Source organism: Diorhabda carinulata, chromosome X (assembly GCF_026250575.1).
Source record: "Diorhabda carinulata isolate Delta chromosome X, icDioCari1.1, whole genome shotgun sequence".
NCBI classification, from domain to species: domain Eukaryota; kingdom Metazoa; phylum Arthropoda; class Insecta; order Coleoptera; family Chrysomelidae; genus Diorhabda; species Diorhabda carinulata.
This window is the reverse complement of record NC_079472.1, coordinates 24,583,691-24,603,650: the sequence shown is the minus strand read 5'-3', so window position 1 is coordinate 24,603,650 and position 19,960 is coordinate 24,583,691. Positions and strand designations below refer to the sequence as shown.

Here is a 19,960-nt window from a genome sequence, read left to right as displayed (position 1 = left end):
ACGTGTTGATGATTCAGAGCAATCTTTGGCCATGTTTACACGTAATAAATCAGATTTTTTGCGTTGATATGCGATAATGGATGAAACACTTCACTACGGAATTAAAATGATCATCATCTGAGTGCACTGTAGCCGGTAAATCGCGTCCGAAACGTCCAAAGACACAACAGTCAGCTGGGAAGGTTATGGCTTCAGTATTTTAGGAAATGCATGGAGTATTGTTCATCGAGACACAAGAGAGGGACAATCAATAGCGAATACTACAAACGGTTTTTCGATCATATGATTGTAAATAGATAATGCACAGATACACAAGTCGATGGCAATAATGGTTAAATTGAACGAGTTACACTTCGAATTGATTTCTCATCCTCCGTATAGTTCAGATCTGACCCCCAGTGACTACTGGCTATTCGCTTATCTCAAAAAAATGCTCACTGGTTGGAAAATTGAAGCCTATTTTGAAGCAAATCTTTCTACAAGCACGGCATCGAGAAGTTAGAGAAGCGTTGAAATGATTGTATTGAAGGAGATTACATGATGATGAATTAAATCAATTTTTCTTCATTAGTCGCACGACTTATTGAATGATATATTATATATACGAGGGCGGTTCGACAGAAGCGTGACTTTTTAATGGGTTACTTACTGGAATTGACCAATTCAAGCTTGGACAGATAATAAATAATCGGAGGGAACAAATCTTTTTTCTTCATTGAATGCGGTTTTTATATCTTCACAACTCCTTAATTACAAGTAAACGCAGGATAGACAAATATACACCCCGAACAGTTCCAAAGAATCTCCAAAAAAGCATGTGCACCAGGGATGTTGAAGTCGTGCTATTAATATTTATTTACTTGGAAATTCCCAAGTCCCGGGGCGAAGGGACCAAAGGGCTTATCAAGATTTGAGTCGAATTGTTAGGACTATTTTTAATATAAATAATCTGCGTACAGAACTTTCGTTGTTTTATTCGATTTATGCATAGGAAAATATTACGATTCACGCAATTTCCCTCATATGCCCTCCAGCTGATATGCTGCAACTTATTACTTGATTCCATAATGAAGAACTGGTTAATAAACAATTTTTGTTGCAATATGTGACCACCTCCTTCGCAAAATAAGCATTTAGCCACTATTTATGTATATACAGAATGTTTATTATATAGGATTTAGATATAAAAATAGTCAAATATTTTTTAATACCTTTTATTAGTGAAACTACATATTGTGAGAACGGTTGTATTTGATAAAAAGTTTGTTCTCTTTGCAACGCAGCTATGATCTACCGTAATAGAGAACAGCTTACTTTCCAGGTAAAGAGCTTTTCGGTGCCTAGAATTGTTTTCAGGTATTTGATTTTTTATTTCAAAATATTCGTGATTAGCCCGGGAAAAAGGAAGATCATTTGAATACGTTCTAGTCATACTGAGAATTTGGTGAAAGAAAAAATAACGATTTTGTCGTTGTTAAACCAATGAAGTGCATTGCTTTCTTTGCTTTATAAAATTTTATAGATTTTTATATTTTTACAATCGCTTCTCTTTAGTTTCGAACTTGAAAAAATTCTTGTCGTGGTATGTGAGTTATGTGGTCGAAATTCTTTTATAATTTTTGACAGTCCTTCATCTTAGAATGATGTATACAAGATTCGCAAGAATGGTACTGGAAAATTTCTCCTTTTTATGTATATTCCAAAAATTGTTTGTAGAGGAGTAGAGTGGAATGAACTGAGTCGTAAAATTTTCAAAGCTGCTTATTACTTTTACATATTTCTCCATTACTATTATTTACTAATAGTATTAAAAAACTCATTCACTTATGAGTATTAAAAACCCTATAAAGCTGGAGTTACTCATTCTGCGAGGTTTAACAAATAACGAAGAAAAAATTTAATGAACCATTTTTATTTTAACGACCGAACATTAAAATATGAGTGCGCTAACATTCATGAAATTTAACGATGGTAGTAGTTTTTCCGACACATGCGTATCAACAGTTTCACATTCACGGCTACTATTAGATGATTTTTTCAATGCTTCATAGACAAAACTCCTTATTGACTACAAACGAAATATAATATTACCTAATTCTTCCTAGTGACTTATTATGTCACATTTTATTAATATATTAGCGCACATTGCCCGCACGTGGCCAGTTGAAATCTTGAAATATGCTGCACTAAAGATCGGTATTTGTACTTGTACATGATCTATTAAAACTGCACAAACCTGACATGTCATCTCTACCTCTACCTAACCAAAAGGGATAAAAACGAGTAGTGCGTTGGGTATCTAGATATCTTGTTTATGCACGTCCCAAAACACGTTTCCGTCACTGTTGATAGTATTTGTGCAGTAGCGGTTTGAAACGAACGTGTTTTTTCTCGTGCCGAAAAACAGGAGCAACGTACCAATCTCAAATTTTTCGTTAAATTGAAAAAACTCCGACTGAGTGCTATAAATGCTTACAAAAGGCCTATGAGGACAATAATCTATCTCTTATGCGTGTTTTTGTGTTGAAAGTGCTTTAGTGAGGTCTAAGAGAGCTCTGAAGATGATCAACGCCCAGTTCGCCCTGTGACTGTTTGAACTTCGAAAACAGTGTCCAAAATCAAACAAATTTTACACATGACAAAAGTCTGTACGAAGTTAGTGCCAAAAAATCTGACTCCTGACCAAAAGCTCTTCCGTCAACGTGTCAGATTTCCATGAAAGGTTAGAAAAAAATCTAGTTTGAAAGGGACCCGACTTGAGTCGATGGAAGCGGTAAAGCAAAAAACGGCAAAGTTCCTAATGGAGGTGAGCATTCGATGGAGAATAATTTTTATAATAAAACCCTTTTTCGTTACAGTCTCGTTATTTAATAGCCAGACCTCATATTTTGAAATAAATTCAATATAAAAACAAATAACACATGAGATTACAAAGCAAAAATTAAAAAAGAATATGTATTATAGTCGTTAGATGTCATTACATTATATACAAATTTTCACATTTCAATTTCTGAAATTACCTCAAAACGAATTCATCAAAACTATAGATCTAGCCCTAACAACAACTAATTTGAAATTAGAGAATGAAATACATGAACAAATTGAAGGTTGTGCTATGGGAGCATCCATATCAAATGTTGTAGTACTGAATAACTACTATACCAAAAATACAAATGAAAATATAAATCAAAAATCTTCTATTCATTATCGGAATCGAACAAAATAATGAAATTGAAATTGAAATACACAATGCGATACTAGTAGTAAAAAATAGGACAATTAGAATGAAAAACAATCAAATGAAAACGAAATAGAAATGAAATAACTATAAAGAACAAGGAAAAAAGTAAGTGGGAAAAGATGAAAGTCCAAAACAATTATAGGCAAATAAGTATGAAACATCTAAATTGATATTGAAGTATCATAATAATGAATTCAGATTAATTAACAAGAGATATAAAAGAATCAGAAAATGCCATTGACAAACAAAGAGGGTGCCAGAAAGAAAAAGAAAGATCAAATGAAACAATGGAGAGGTAAGAGAGAAAAAAGATATAACACAGTAGAATGAAAGGTTGAAAATAACACTAAACCAAATCTGTGTAAGAAGTATGCTTATTAATTTCAATGTTCATAGTATTTTCCTAGCTTCTTCAATTAATTGAGATATATCTTCGTATTTACATGGTCAAATAATTTGGCATGCCACTTAACAAAGAATTAATTCTATTATAAACTTTTATATTTCGGTTCTATTTAAACCTTTCACAGAAGCAAATATTGTTAAGTAGCACCCTTTCGTCGCTTAACGACTGCTTTATGGATTTGTTGATGCCCTTGACCTAAATGTGATTGATGGGGCCCTACGTTTTATTCTGGGATAAGTGTGATAAGTATGCGTAATATTCCGACAGTTGGTAAAGTGGTTTTTTATCTTTAGTTATACGATAGCTGAAGTATTATCACCACAAGTGGTGAATCATTAGTGTTTCAAATATAAGGAAAAACATGATATAGAGAACATTCGTTAGTCCAGTTTGTTTTTAATCGAATTGGAATGTTCTAAAAAACGCATCGAGGATATCATTGCAGACAAAGTCACTGTATTACAAAATTTTAACATATTCTTTTCATCGATAACAAAAATCTGATATCAATCTCAGTTTATCCACGTTCAAAATTTAATACACCCAAACAACCTTTTTGTTAATTATAAGTTGATTCACTCGAACCCTCCCCACACCAGGGAATTAAAACAATTGACATTGTTAATTTATAATTCGTCTAATTAGTAAAGTTTGAACAAGTGCTTTCTCCGGCAGACGGACAACTTACGTAAATGTGATTACGCCTGAACCCCTTAGGGCAAAAACTGCAGTTGTTTTAAACATTACCTGCTCAACTCTTCTCAATTTTCTTTGAAAGCAGGTGAATTTTCATTTCTCATTAAGACAATTAGTTGACAAAGAGTTGATTCCAGTGTAGACGGAAAATATGCCCCTAACAGAAATCTCATTTGTATTTTCACGCTGTGAAAACTTTGCATACAGTATACAGGGTTCGGAAAAGAATCAAATCGAGTAAAATATCTCTTAAACATAATTTATTGCATTCTTTTGAATTCGTGTACAGTAGCTTTGGCTAATGCTATATGTGAACTGTTATTATCAGTTTGAATAAATTTTGTAGGCAACTAACCTTGAGTACTTAATACATAGGGTGAAGTTACTTAATTTTTGGTTAATTCCTTTTTCTTTTGGTGGGTTTCTATTGCTTCCTACTGCATTTTCTTCAAATTTATGAATTCTTTCGAGCCTATATTGTGGCTAAGTGATTTTGTTTAAATTTTTGACAATAGTTAGGTGAAGGTAAGTTTGTGTGTCTCAATCATTACACGTCAGGTAAAATTGTGTGCCCAACAAAAATGTGGATAATTTAGAAATTAGCGAAGGGAAACTAGAAAATATGGAAAAAAACTTACTGTATTAATTTTCATTAGATTTAACTTAATTTAATCCAATTAGATCAAGTTTACTAAAAAACGTTATAAAATGTTGAAATCATATACTGCAACTCTTATTTTTTGGTACTCCAACCAACGGCCAATACCTATATTCAGGTAATAGTTTAAATCCAAATAACCCTTTGGCGGTGGTTAATCGCGTTAATTTTAAAAGAAAGCACCAAAAAACCCGCAAATCTCCATGTAAAAATAAATGTTTGCATTTAACAAGTATACAAATTTTACTATCAAGAGCTCTGCTAAGGAGACAGGAAATTGTAATAATATTCTACATCACAAAATTATCATAAAAAATGAAAAATAAACATACCATAGTATTTATCGAAATAAAACTTTTTGGAACCTGGATGAAATAAACCAGGACCAACAGGACAATATGACTTCACCTGAAAATGGGAAAAGTACTAAACTCATTATCTCTATACATATAAATGTTTTTGATTTAAGGATGAAAATTGAAGTTACAACTTCTTTCAGTCTCTTTCAAAATATATTTATATCATTATTACTCAATCTCTTCACATGTTTTTGTCGACTCATAAATGTAATCGAAATTTGACATTGATAAGCACTCTTGTTTAGTTGATGCTGATTATTATTATACAAAATTTCCGATCTATTAGACTTTCACAGCTTTATATGAAATTTCAATTGCAGTGAACACTGATTTGATGATCAAAACGAAAAAAATGCAATTGGAAGTTTCAACTTCATTTAATAGTAAACTGGCTAAAGCTACAACGACGAAACGTTGTTTGTTCTAATGAAGCACCATTTAAAACTCTCAGCAACATTACCTTGCTTACTCTTTCTATCCAAGCCATTTTCAATCTTCCTTGATTTCGACTTTCCAGTGGGTTTCAATTCGTTATTTGTTCTGGTATTCTATACTCACTCACCGTCTGCATATGGACATACCAACAAACTTTCTTTTCCTGTATATTGTTCAGTATTGTATTCTTAACATTGATCATTTCTCATATTATGATATTTGGAAAATGTTTTTAAATTCCTGCTGCTAGCCGCCAAAACTCATTTCTTGGGCGAATAGTCTTGACGTCAGCTACCACGCTTTACATCCTTATAAAAAACCACTTATGAAAATAGTGTTTTATATTTGATATTCTTTTTCTTCACAGATTTGACTGGACGATAGTACCGAGTTCAGTGCTCCATTGATTTTTTTCCTTTTATTATTAGTTCTTCTATTTCTGATTCTTTTCTGTCGCTGCTCGAGATTTTTGTTCCCAAATATAAAACTTAATTTTTAATAGTTTTTTTATTTCAGTTTCAGGAACAGAAAATTCTCGATTTTAAATAAGTGTTTTGAATTTGAAAATGATTGAGGTACGAAGAAAAGATATAGGACAATTCATTTCGATTAAATTGAAACATGAGATAATAACATTGTGGACTAAATTAGGAGATCATTGATTAGAGTATTTCTTAACATGAAAAAGTCATGCATAATCTTGAAATATTGATTGGAATGAAAGTTTGCTATACAATATTTTCGATATGGTTACATATAGCTTTTAGGCACGCTATTAACCAATTACCTGAGGATTTTCTGGAAAATGAGTTGTTTCATTATACAGCTTATTTCACAACAAAATCCTATTTACAAACGTTTGGAAACATTCTAAAGACGGGCGGTAAAAAATTCATAAGGAATATGAGAGTGAGCTTTTTTGAACGCATTGGCAAATCTGGTTGGGAAAATGTAAAATTACAAAAGAAATGTACAAATTAACCAAAATTAAATATAAGTGTCGTCGAATGGAATAAATTCATTATTTATAAGATTCAGACATTATATAGGTATTTAGTGGATCATACAAAGCTTTCGGATACTGAAATTATCATAAAAACATAAACAACAACACAAGAAGTAAATGCACTAGCTACGTAGAAACCCATTTTCGTCCGAGGTCTACCCACTTAGCTCGCTATTGGTTTGCTGTATGATGTCAGAGGCGTAGACATGTGTTTTTGCAGTTATTTCTTTATTTAAATTATCGTCGACAGTAGTGAAGTGTTCAATACTTTTTACCTCGAAGTGGTAAATATTTGTTTGAGTGGTTTGGTGCTTGAAATGTAAGTGTATTGAAAATTATTTACAAGGTTATTCATATATTTTGCCATCCTATTTATCGCCATTCATAATAAAGTTAGAAAAATTTAAATAGTTTTTATCAAACTTTTCGAAAACTAGCTATCAAATGTCTTTCCAAGTATCCAAATTTTCTTTCTCATTTCATAAATATATCAAGACAGAGTTCAAAGTGGTCAAGAAAAATCTGGAAAACAGTAAAAAGTCGTAGGGTCAAAATAGGCGTGACCGTTCCCACGCTAATTAGTTAATCGCAAGACAGCCGATCACTTGAATGGGTTGAAAGATTGAAAGTTCTTAAGAAAAATGTCAAATTTCACTTATCTGTCAAAGGTCTTTAATCGCACTGTCTCCAAATACGTATGTATCGAAAAGCTTGCATCTTGCTATATAAAAACGAAATTTCGCATTCAACATGTATATAAGAGTTTCTGCGTGCGAGGTACATCTCCCTTTACCTGGAAAAACCCTTACTTTTCTTCCGAAAATATAGAAAATTGTATGGATCGTTTAAAGTATGCATATATTCAAGTTATCCATCCCCAAACACAGAAAAATACTAATAAAACCATAAGAGGCAGTTTCATATCGATTTTTTTTACTTTCAAGAGCTCTGCTAAGGACAAAAAAAAAGTCAAGGAATTTCAAAATTGAAAATCATACATACGATCACGACATTGTTATTTGAGGATATGCCAAGACATTCGCAGGGAGCATTTTGACTATATACTACATTGATTTTTCACATTACGAACATGCAAATATTTTTTAACACTTTTTGAATTTATTGTAGCGATGTTTTGTAATCAACTTATTTATGTTAATGTTCGCAATGAACTTTCGGATATAGAAGACCATTTAATCGATATTTCATGTGGTGACCACGCCATGTGCATTTGCATTTAAAAATACTTAATACATGTAGACATTTCTCCAAAAAAACTTCTTCAATAACGTTCTTAATGTCCAAATAGCATACAATTAAATTAATCCTCCCGGTTATACCTGACCAATACCTTTTACCTGCTCTTATTGTTCTATACTTACGTCAACCCAGGCGAGTCGTTTGGAATGGAGAAATTCATTCTGTCTGGGGACAGCGAAGCGATCAGATTTCGAACGATTAGATCTCACCGACGCTACGCTATTTCCAGAAGATCGGCTTGCGCGACGTAGTTAAATCTTCGTTGTAAATATTGTTTTGTTAATGTTTATATACATATTAAGTGTACGTTATCGAACTTTGTTTATTGTACTATCTGTTTACTACTCTCAAAGCTAGCGCCGATATGCACAATACGTTCATCTTTAAATTCGCGTACTAATTTCGCGACTATTTTCAGAATTATATAGACAAATGTATTTTATTGGTAGCTTCTGCTTCTAAATGAAATTTTCGTATTTTTGCTTGATAAAATAAGTATTGAATAAATTGGAACAAATTTATTATAGTCACACGTTAAACAAAACTAACAAAATCAATTGAAGGAATGAATAAAGTCCTGTTCTAAGTGCGCCAATGGATAAAGTATGATAGCCGCGGATGGATGCCTCCGCTGGCAACCCGACAATTTTAAATATGTTAAGTTTTTGATTGATGACGCTTCCGTTGCACTAAGTCGAATTTTCGGCAAAAGAAAATCACCCCAGGAAATATTGTGGTGAAGTCACAAACAGATGAAGTTTTGTTGAGATTTATGTCGAATAAAAACACTGACGTTTCATTCTATCGCTGCAAGAGGGTTGCAGTGAATAAAAATTCTTAGTGCAAATTTGTAATTGAAAATACAACAAATGGAAATTAAAATATTATTCTTGTTCGTTTAACGAATGACATTCCTGTTTTTTGATTAAGTTTCGGACCTAACCAGTTTTAACAATTTAATACACTTTTTTCACATCCTCCAATGCTTGCAGTTCTACCTCGCAGTTTCTATTCATTAGAGATAGATTTGAATGGAGTCAACACTCATTATTCCAGCACTTCAAGAGCCGTTGAAAAGTAAACTACAATATCGATACCTTGAAGCACTAAGTGCAGTATCCCTTAAAATATAAAACGAAAATAGGCTCCAGATGAGCAGTTATTTATTTTTACAAAAGTTACATCCCACATCATATTTTTCGACATCTTTTCACAATGTAATAGTAGTTTACGGAACAAGTCCCGAAAGTGGTCTTTTACTGGACGAATTGACAAATTGCAGGGCGAGCCACTTTAGGGAAGTATTACTCACAGTATTTTTTTAAAACGGGCATTGTTGTACCATAAACACAATCAAATGTCTTTTCGAATATCCATTTTATAATAATTGTCGTGTTTTCAACTAAAGGTCAAAATATGTCAAGTTATTTGATAGTTTTAAATAATACAAAACTTGGTTACAATAGAAACGAATTGACCACTATCTTAGACTAACTATTTTATTATTTTTTTCATTGAAGATAGGCCGGAAAGTAAATAAAAATGAGTCCGGTAATAAATTTTACGTAAATGTTTAAGTTTCAAAGAATAATTTATTAATCACTGTAAAAATTGACAATTATTTCATTATTTGAACTGTCATTATTTTAATTCAATAGTATTTTAAGAGTTAATCCATTTTCTGGGTGAATATCCTCTTGAACTTCTTCTCTAATGTTAATTTAATTTGAAGCTGTGATATCATCTGATGATAGCATCTGAAAGAATGGCCTGTGTTTACTTTAACATTAAGTAGACTCAGGTGCTAAGCAATCTGTGCTGTGCTTAATGCAAACGGGTTGTATGACACTTTTTACAATATCGCACAAAAAATCTGTTGTGGTTTACAGCAGAATATCTAATATTTTTATATTTTTTGAGGAGGTCAACAAGAATGACACCAGCAATATTTCCAGCAGTGATTGCAAATTAACAAATAACGTGATTTTAAAAAAAGTACCTTCATCAAAGAGATGAAGAGAAGAAGATGTACTTCTCGTAGGAGCGTCATTTCAGCCTTCCTGCAGACTCTCGCAATCCCTATTATCATTGCGACCAAAGGAACAGATTTATTCAACCAAAAATTATAAACATATCTTAAATTAAGTCGTATTTTGCAAATATAAATATTTCGTTTTCAGCCTCTTTTATAAACGGTGAGCTTAGTTCTCAATATTGAATATGTAGTCCACATAGCCGACGCCTTTAATGTTTTCAAATTTTCAAAATTAGCAAATAGTACCTTCTTTATAGTGTTTATTTTTTTCAAATCGCTCCATTTTTCAAATGTTTGGTAGGCCAGGACGTATCTATTTCTTGATTTTCCAGGTATTAAACTAACCACTGCAGACTCTCTTACTTCAAATGGAATGTTTTATATGAAGATTTTTCATATAATTACTTCTGACTTCGTTGTTTACTTTTACAAAGTTTTACGGAAAAAAGATGATCAAAATTACCTTAAGAATATAGAATTTATTGAGTGAAGTTACAAAACAAGACTAAGTTTTTAAACAAACAAATGTCTTACAATTTAATCAGCTTCCAGCGATCTAAAACAAAAAAATATTGTGGTTAAAACAGACTTCTATTTTTATATCCATGATTGAGGTTTTGAAACTAAATTCTGCTATTTCAAACTAAAATAGAACTAAGTGGGGTATCGACAATGATTTTTTTCACGAGAAGTTTGCTAAACATAATACATAGTTAACTAATCAGGAAAAATATTTGACGAAAAATTCCTATAGACAAGTCACAATTTTTATAAATTAACTGTAAGTGAAATTCGTGTACTGGTAATAGAAATCGTTAATGATACTTGTACTTGTATATTTCGTTATTTTTTACGAATTTTTCACTCATAATTTATTGCAAAAGTACTTCAATACTCTATAAGTGATTAAGTACTCGAAAAGTACTTGACACATTTAAAAAGAATTTGAATAATAAAAAAAAGTACTAAATTATTACGGATATCGCAAAAAATTCTAATCTTTTCGATTATGTGTTGGAGTTTTGATAAGTATCCGTTTATGCTATTTCTGAAAATACGGGCATTAGAATTGGAAAATCATTCAATGTTTGCTCCCATAAAGAATCCTCAATAATTTTTCAAACCAAAATTAAAGCAAATGTTTGCTTCGAATCAATTTCACAATTTAGTGTAGGAACATCAGCATACAATAGATTAACCATTGTTCTGTGTGACCTTGTGATGAGGGCCTAATCTAACACTCTTAAAAGAGATATCTTTCTTGATCTACTAACTGGATCTAAAAGTTCATTAAGGAAAGATGAGTTGAGGAGATTTGCTAGTACGCTTACTGGACACTTTTCGGTGATTGTTGTTTCTGCAAGAAACCAAAGGAAACAGCCGAGTATCTCCTCTGTGAGTGCTAGAGTAACCATAGGCAAAGTTTTACATATTTGACTTTTTAAATGTAAGTTCGTAAGTACACGAACAGTTTTCAAGTGGCAATGATAACGAAATATTGAGTAGTTAGTTCTATTTATTCCTCTTTTGAACAACTACTGAAAGTTTATGTACCTTTTATCAGTATTTCGGCCAGAATTAACATTAAAATAATGTTTGGTTTCTCTTCTTAAGAAAACTGTCATAATTCATGTGATGGATGTCTGGTTTATAAAAAAAAAACCATTATGCAGGTATATTAAGTTAGTAGTAATATACATAATCAGTTAACACCTTCTTAAGTCTACCTGCATCACGTGAAATATGTATAAATTTATCTTTCAGACTGAGAATAATTTGCCTGTTATTTTCTTAAGAAAATTTTTTCCTATAATGTATTTTTGTTAAGTGATATTATATTAAACCTCCTTAAAATGTAAACCATCTGTTTATTTTCCCATTTTTTCTCTTCCGTGTTTATACACGTAGCATCTGGCAAATGAATTACCTTGTCACTGTCAACGTCCTTCGTCCTTTAACTACTTAATATATCCTGGAAAAATTAAATTTATAACCTTTCATTATCGAGTGTAATAATTCAGGCAGCCAGAAACTGTCACTTTATAGATAAAGTGGTGCGTTCACCTCACAATGTAATCTTAAATTTATTTTCCTTAATCGAATTTAGTAATATATTAGGAAGGTTATTTTTCTTCCATGGATATCTTTATAATATCTTGAAAAGAAAATGTATAAAGTGGATTATTAGATTGAATATCCAAATTAGTGACATCATTCGTTTATTTTATATTCACTTTTACGAATTATTTCCTTATAATATCATTATTTCTTGAAAACAATTATTTTTCCTTCAATGTATTTCGGAAAGTATAAGCTTAATACTAGTTAATCTTCCTATGCATGTCACAAATTTTTATAATGGACTTGCTTCTTCAGACTCGTCGAGAAAGGAATATTTTAACAACGATTTTTTATTATCACATCACTTCTCTCGGTAGTATTAGCTGCAAGCTCCACTACCAGTTCCTATTACCAAGATCTGTACTTATCGAGCAGTAAAGGCTCTCCCTTCTTCATGCCCAAATCAACCAAAGTAATTAGCTGAAATACTTCCAAATCATCCAATTTAACGACTTATCTTCCTTCAGTGTAGTTGTAATTAGATATGACATACACAATGATATCGTATTCTTCTTCTTCTTCATGTAAACAGAAGTACTGAACACCCTGTTCACGCTACCACCGCACCAACACTCACAATTACCCTGTCTGATGCGCTTTTCGATAATCAAGTTCCAATCCAGTTGAGAGCTGCACCCAAAAAAAAATGAGGAAGGAAACGGGAACACAGATGGAAATTACGGAAGAAGAAACGAGTAGAAAGAATAGATTTTAACAAAAGTAGCGTATTCTCTAACAAATAAAAAAAATGAATTTTTTTTTAAATATAATCAAATAGGAATCTGTTCTATTTATATGAAAACTATCATATAAAATTTGCTTGAAATAAAAGGAAATCCATAAAGAGATAACTGCAATAAAAAAAGCAAAGAAAAACCAGCGAATATAAAGTTCATCACAAATTTACTACTTTGATTTGAAGTGTAGATAGGTTGAGTAAGAATTAGGTTCAATTTTGAGTTGAGAATAAATAAACACGAAATGACTACTGAGCCCCACGTTACGAGAACAAAGGAATATTCAAAATGTTTAAAGAAAAACAGAACATTCTATTATTCTCGGAAATCTCTTGGAACAGGACTCGCTGACGGTCTATATCAGTGGACAAGTTCGTAGAAATATAGTCAAATTTCAATATACTGCATAGCAAATATTTTCACAATCTTCTTTACTTTCACTTATTCTTTTCTTCCCTCTATATTCTAGTAGTATCTAGTTCCCGTATCTCATAATTTCTTATTAACATGTTTTCCCACCTGGAACCTTTCAGTCCGAGTGAAGGTTGGATTTCTCTTTACAATATTTCAAAGAATCTACGATGGGACTCGTGAGGGATAAGATAAAGCTTCAAATACTATAATATACACAGATCTAGATTAGATATAAAAAATTTTGTACGTGCATTAATACCTGAAACATTTATTGTGTCCATTTTTTAGCATAAAGCTGTACATATATTGCCTTTCTTATAGTCTCAGAGCATTGATGTAGTCTAATATTAGGATTCAGGAAGATTGGATCTCCAATTTCGATCTCGCACAAACCTGGGTGCGGTGCCTGCTGTCTTGATACATACAGAAATTATTTATTCTGGGGATTCTCCCTCTATGTAACAAAACTAGCAGTCGCCGGTGTTTTTATTCTCTTTAGGTGTTCTTTTACGTGAGAGTGTCCTATCAGAAACCCTATGGGAACGTGTCGGTTCTTCTTACTTTAGTATTATTTATTAGACTTTTATCGGTAATAGTTTCCGAAGAACCGTCTATAGAGTATCTAGGAGTGTTTTCTATTTTGTTCAGGTCTGCTGTAAGTGATTTTTCTCTGAGAAACAGATGATTTCTGGTCCTCTTTTCGTCAGATTATTTGTTTTTTCTTACCTGTACATACTTCATTTACTTCATTTAGTGTTTCTTGACATTACTTGATCAACTTCTACTTTACTATTTGGGAAAAGAAAAATTACCCTACTTTTTGTCTGGTAGTTATTGTCCAAATTGAATTTTTCACACCTTCCAGTAGCTAGAAATTTCACTTGGAAGGTGAGTTCTTATAGATTTGAGGTGTTTGATTCTTAGTCCATAAACACCTAATGAGATTACATAATAGATCTGCAAATCTTGTAGTAAAGACAAGCAATTGAGAGAGGGTACTCATTTTGTTTAAAAAATGTTTGTGTTATTATAAAATGCTGCACGCCAATGTAGATCATGTTTAATTCAACTTCTGCTTTACAAATTATTGTGATCTTGTGAAAATCAAAACAATTCACAAGCTTCATACTGAAACGGGCGAAGTGATATGTTTATAAAACATTACGAGATCCTTAAATAAATAGAACATCATTAGCTTTAATCATAGTTGACGTGAATATGAATTGCCATAGATGATGTTGATAGTTACTGGCAGGAAAACAACTGTTTAAAAATTGAAAAACAATCGTTATTTATCTAGTTATATGAAATTCCAATCAACAAAATATTAAAATAATTCTTATTTCTATGACCTGCTCATTTATTTGAATTAACCACCTAGTTATTCTAAGTCAACATTTTGATATATAATTTCGTTATTAGCACAACAACAAACAGTTCGCTGTATTAGACTCAAACATACGTTTGCTTTTGGTGCATGAATGAAATTTCAATTTTTTTTCTGATTAATGATTAGCTCAATTGTGAGCTTGTATAGTTGATGATCATACTAAATTATATTCATTATTAGAAGACTTGATGTCATCGATTTCAATTAATTCATAAAAATAAATTGAGCTCTTTTATTTTTGGACGATACAAATAATCATTTGAAAGTGATTGAGCGAAGTTTTAATTAAACTCGACACCATTACATTCACCAGGAGTCCGTTCGTTACAGGCAGCAGACGTATAATTAAAAACATCGAATAAAGTGTCTAGAAAGAAAAAGAAGGCAATACTCTAACTTCGTCATTAACCCAACATAAAGCGTATATAGTACCTGGAGAACTATTTAATATGATTGTCAATTAATTTGTGCAAATCATTTTATAAAGAACAGAAGGCGAAATGTTTGTATTAACAGAAATAAATAAGTAGTAGAATGCTAAGGCCGTACGCAAAAAGTAGAAATGATTTGCTAAAGGTATGACGCATTCTATAGTCTAATGAAATGAAAATAAGATGATCGTGTGTTAGAGGTTCAATTGGTTTTCATTTATTACTTATTTAGAATAAGCCAATGGTGGTCATTTACTTTTATTATTGATTAATTTTAAGTAAAAATGTTGTGTCAATATGCCATTTAATATTCCTCAAGGATTATGATGATGTTTCATTTTGTTTTGAAGACGGCGCTCCGGTTGTTGTATTCTCAAGTCAAAAAAGTTTTCCGCTAATTCGTTGAGAGAGCGTATGGCGTATACTCGAACTTCATCGACGCCCTTGAATCGTTTGCGACCAAAGTGTCCTTCACTTGGATAAGAGGTGATAATCGTTGGAGGCTAAGTGCGGCCTGTACGGGGGATGAGATTCTGGATTGTTCGGTCGGAGTTTGATCAATGCTTTGCAATATCTAAGTTTATTGTAGTCATAGGTTGCATGGAATAGATGAGGAGTACCTCTTCAGATCCCATAACACAGTAGTCACCATAACCTTTCGACTGGATTTGATTGAATTTCGTCGGTAACGCCTTTAACGAGATTGTTGTTTTACTTCGGATGTGTATGACTCACGTTTCATCTTCTGTCAAGATAGAATCCAACAACTTTTCTTTGTTATCTACCCTCTCACATTATTAGAGAAACTTGCGAGCACAGTCAAGGCACTCCTTCTATCCGTCCGTCAGAATCTACGGGAACAAACTACCACTCACTTCGCAATAACTCAACGTTTCTGTTCAAGTTCTCTTAATTGTGTCACGGGAGTTTTAGAAATGCGTTTAACAAATTCACGGCCACGAATAGTGCCCATCCGATATTTACGTAGTTCACTATTGATCTTATGGACGATAGTAATCGTTTTGGTTGATGCAACTCCATTCAACATCCTTTCATTTTCAATTATAGGGAGGGAGGCTTTAGAAATGAAACAAAAACATGAGACACATGAAAGTTTTTTATTACATATTTCTATTACGAAAAAAATACAAAATGAAAATATAGATGAATACATATTTGAGTATCATATATACTGCGACTTAAAGGATTTATTGTGGCCCCCTTTATTGCTGCAATACTGGGGCTTGCTTGCCAAAGATCTTTGTCTTCTATTTCATATGCTCACTAGTGTACAACACCTTCTAAAGAGACTGATTATACCTCCCTTTAATTTATTCTCGTGTTTGAACGATTTGTTGAAGTGTGGTGGAAACCTAAACTTATCGGTGGAGTGCACAATGACGATGATTTCCAGGATCATATAATCTTCAGTCGTAAATTGACCTTTCATCATATTAGACGTGTGAATAATATGAGGATGTGGGGTTAAGATAATCCTTCCCTAAATTGAATATATTCTTTAGGCCATATTCTAGCATCAAGGTCCTTTTTGGTAATTTTGAATAAATCGTTTCTTGATATTTTTAAACTAATGTTTTCTCCACATTTGTAAGAAAATGAATCATCATTTTTAAGCAGGGTGGTGCGCCGCCTAATTATTATATTGAAGTATCCGATTGGTTGAAAATTACTGTACTCGACCTTTAGATTGATTGCAATGGCAATATTTGGTAATAAGGTTTGTTTTTCATGGCCTCCACGGCGGGATTTCTGTTTTTTAAAGTCCATAAAAGATTAAGCTAGAAGTTGAAGAATTATATGTTCTCCTCTACCATTCAATCTATCTGAAAAGATAGAGAAGTGGCGACCACATCATGTGCACCCTACCCGTCGCATTTAAAAATAGATAATACTGATACACGACATTTTTCATCCTTAGACAGTTTCCCCGAATAACTCCCCCAACAAAACAAAATTTTGATAATCCGATAATGAGGCACAAAACCTTTTCGTTGAAGATCGAGAGACAAAGAAGAACTTCTTGATTGGGATCACCAATTATGGGCAGTAATCAAAGTTCGAAGGAAATTAGAACTACACAGAGGATGGCAGGAGCTATTGCAACAATAAATATTAATTTTTAAAGGCCCGGTAAATCACAAGCACAATTCGAGAATCGTCAACTAATCATTTCCAACCTCAAACATCATTATATGTAGCAATTTCAAAAGCCCGAGATATTTATTCATTTGAAAACTGATCGGGAGATCTTGGTGGCCAAGGTAAAGGAATGAATGAATCTATGAAGACTATACATTCTGCGGTAACATCTGGTCCAGCATTAATAATAGAATTTTATGACGTGTGTAATAATTGACTTCACTACTTCTACAAAATTTGGAACAGTGTTGTATGTATAAGGCAACATCTCGAATCTCTTGCATTTCCATACATAAATTCGGCATAAGAATGTTTTAATTCCATTGCTGGTCATACGGAATTCTCTTTTTATACCATTAACAGACAGACACAAAGAAGTTACATCAATCTTGTGTCTATGCTCATCGCATCTCTAAGAGCCGATTTTATCGTTTTGTGGTTGCTCTATCCCGTTCAGCATTCCTAAGTCTATGATATGGGCGCTTTTGAGCCCAATGACACTGCAGTACAGTGCGCAACAATCTGATTTACTTCAAAATCACTCAATTAGGAAATCTGGAATTTACTTTACAAAAATTCTCTATTTTTGAGGTTTTGACTTACGAGATCATAATGCTACTAATCAATGAACTACATATGCAACCAGTACATAATAATCGATCAATAGGACATTCCAAGTCTCTGACGTTTATGGCCCCTGGGAGACAAACATATTGTTTGGTTAGCATTGTTTGCATTGTGTTTCTTAATAGATCGCGTGGAAGTTTAGTTATCAGTAAGTATTTAAAAAATTAAGCAGTGACAAAATAGTTTTAAAATATTAAAAAATAAAGATAAATGGCTATTTCCAAAAAATTGTTAGTGGACAATCCAAATGTCGGAACTAGATACAGAAGATTACGAAAATAAATAATATCTATCCATTTCCTCTTAAATAATTTAACTTTCAGGAGAAATTTATGTCTAAAACTGACAAATATGGACATTGTTAGCTATCTAGTGCTTACTAATAGTTATTAAATTATTGAATTTTCTGTTTAAAATTTATCTGACACTCTATCTCCCCATCTTTCAATAATATTACAGATGAAGGCTTGTGGAGTTATTCCTATCAAATTCTTAACAGTTTGGTTACGTCTATAATTGAACCCGGATTGCTCTGCAGTTACTTAATTTCCAGGCATTTCAGTCCTAATTTCAAAACAGTCGATTATAATCGAAGTATTTGACACATTTTTTTAAAATCTGTCACACATGATATGGAAAGTACGTTCAGAATAAATCGAAGCCGAGTAGGATGAAATACAAAAACTATACGCAAATCTTTATAATCTTAGTTTAGCCAAAGTAATACTTGCTTATAAAACAGTATTTTGATAAACTGTTCTTATAACATTGTAAGTTAGTTTAGTTTTCACATCGTCATTTCCTGAGATTTCATAAATCAATGCTAACATATTTAGCTTTTCCTTTAGATCCTGCGTCAACGTCACTGTTACTTGACAAAATGTTTTTTTACTAGGTTAGAATCGTTTTCCATACTTCTCTAAATATACTGAGGCATCCGACAATGCGTACTTGACTTTTGAATGAAATTTTTTGATAAAACTATTAAACTATTTCATCCAAAACAAGTAAGAAAACCGTACAAAACAGACAGAACAATATTTTTTGTGTTTGTCTCCCAGCAGCCATATTGTTTTCATTTAGAATGCCACATAAAACAAATTTTATGATAGTTTGAAACATTGCCATCATGAAGTTTTTAATGGTTAACATACTCAGAATGTGTTCATATTGGTCGATATTTTCGTGCTACGATTTTATAAGACTTTCGATATGGATTAAACGAACAGCAGTGTACCGATCATCTCGCTTCGGTAATGAAGCACCATCTCAATCCACGGTGTTTACCTGGTATTTCGGATTCAATCGTGGTCGCATTTCGCTACAGGATGAACTCAGTGAAGGTCTTGCAAAATCAACTGTTGTGCCAGAAAACATCGTTGCTGTGCGTAAACTGATATTGCAAGATCAGCATGTGATATACTGTGAGATTAAGGCACACTTGGGCAGTACTTCCACTCGCATACATTCAATATTGACTGCCAAAAAGATTTTTTCGCGTTTAATACCGCATAATTTGTCAATCGCTTGTGTCGCGATGCTTCAACAAAAAACGTCTATAAGATCATGACAGGCAACGTATAGTCCTTGTTTGAAACCAATGATTTCTTCTTATTCCCGTAGATTGCCAGATTAATGTTTTTCCACACCTAAAGAAGAAGTTTTTGCGTTCAAATCACATGTTTTGGACGTACCTCAATAGAAATGGAAAAAAATGCTTCGACAATTGGTTCAAACGAGAGAATAGAGAATATTTTTAAAAACAATAAATTTATATTGAGGATAAAAGATGGAAATTGATAAGAAATATTGCATTCAATCAATACAAGCAATGGGAAAAATTGACTAAACTGCAATATATTCTAATTTAAAGTAATTTACATTTCTCCTATACGCGTCGTAAAGTAAAGAAATGCTGTTCATTGTTTGCATAACAAACCGACAAAAATGGTGTTCTATTCATGATTCTTGAAGATTTATGTTC

The 19,960-nt window shown here is 32.4% G+C and overlaps 1 protein-coding gene across 8 annotated transcripts in view; it reads left to right on the top strand.

The window, feature by feature from the left end:
- LOC130901729 (RNA-binding protein Musashi homolog Rbp6) overlaps positions 1-19,960 on the top strand; it is a 1,060,444-nt gene that overhangs the window by 117,502 nt on the left and 922,982 nt on the right. The gene's annotated exons all lie outside the window — the stretch shown is intronic.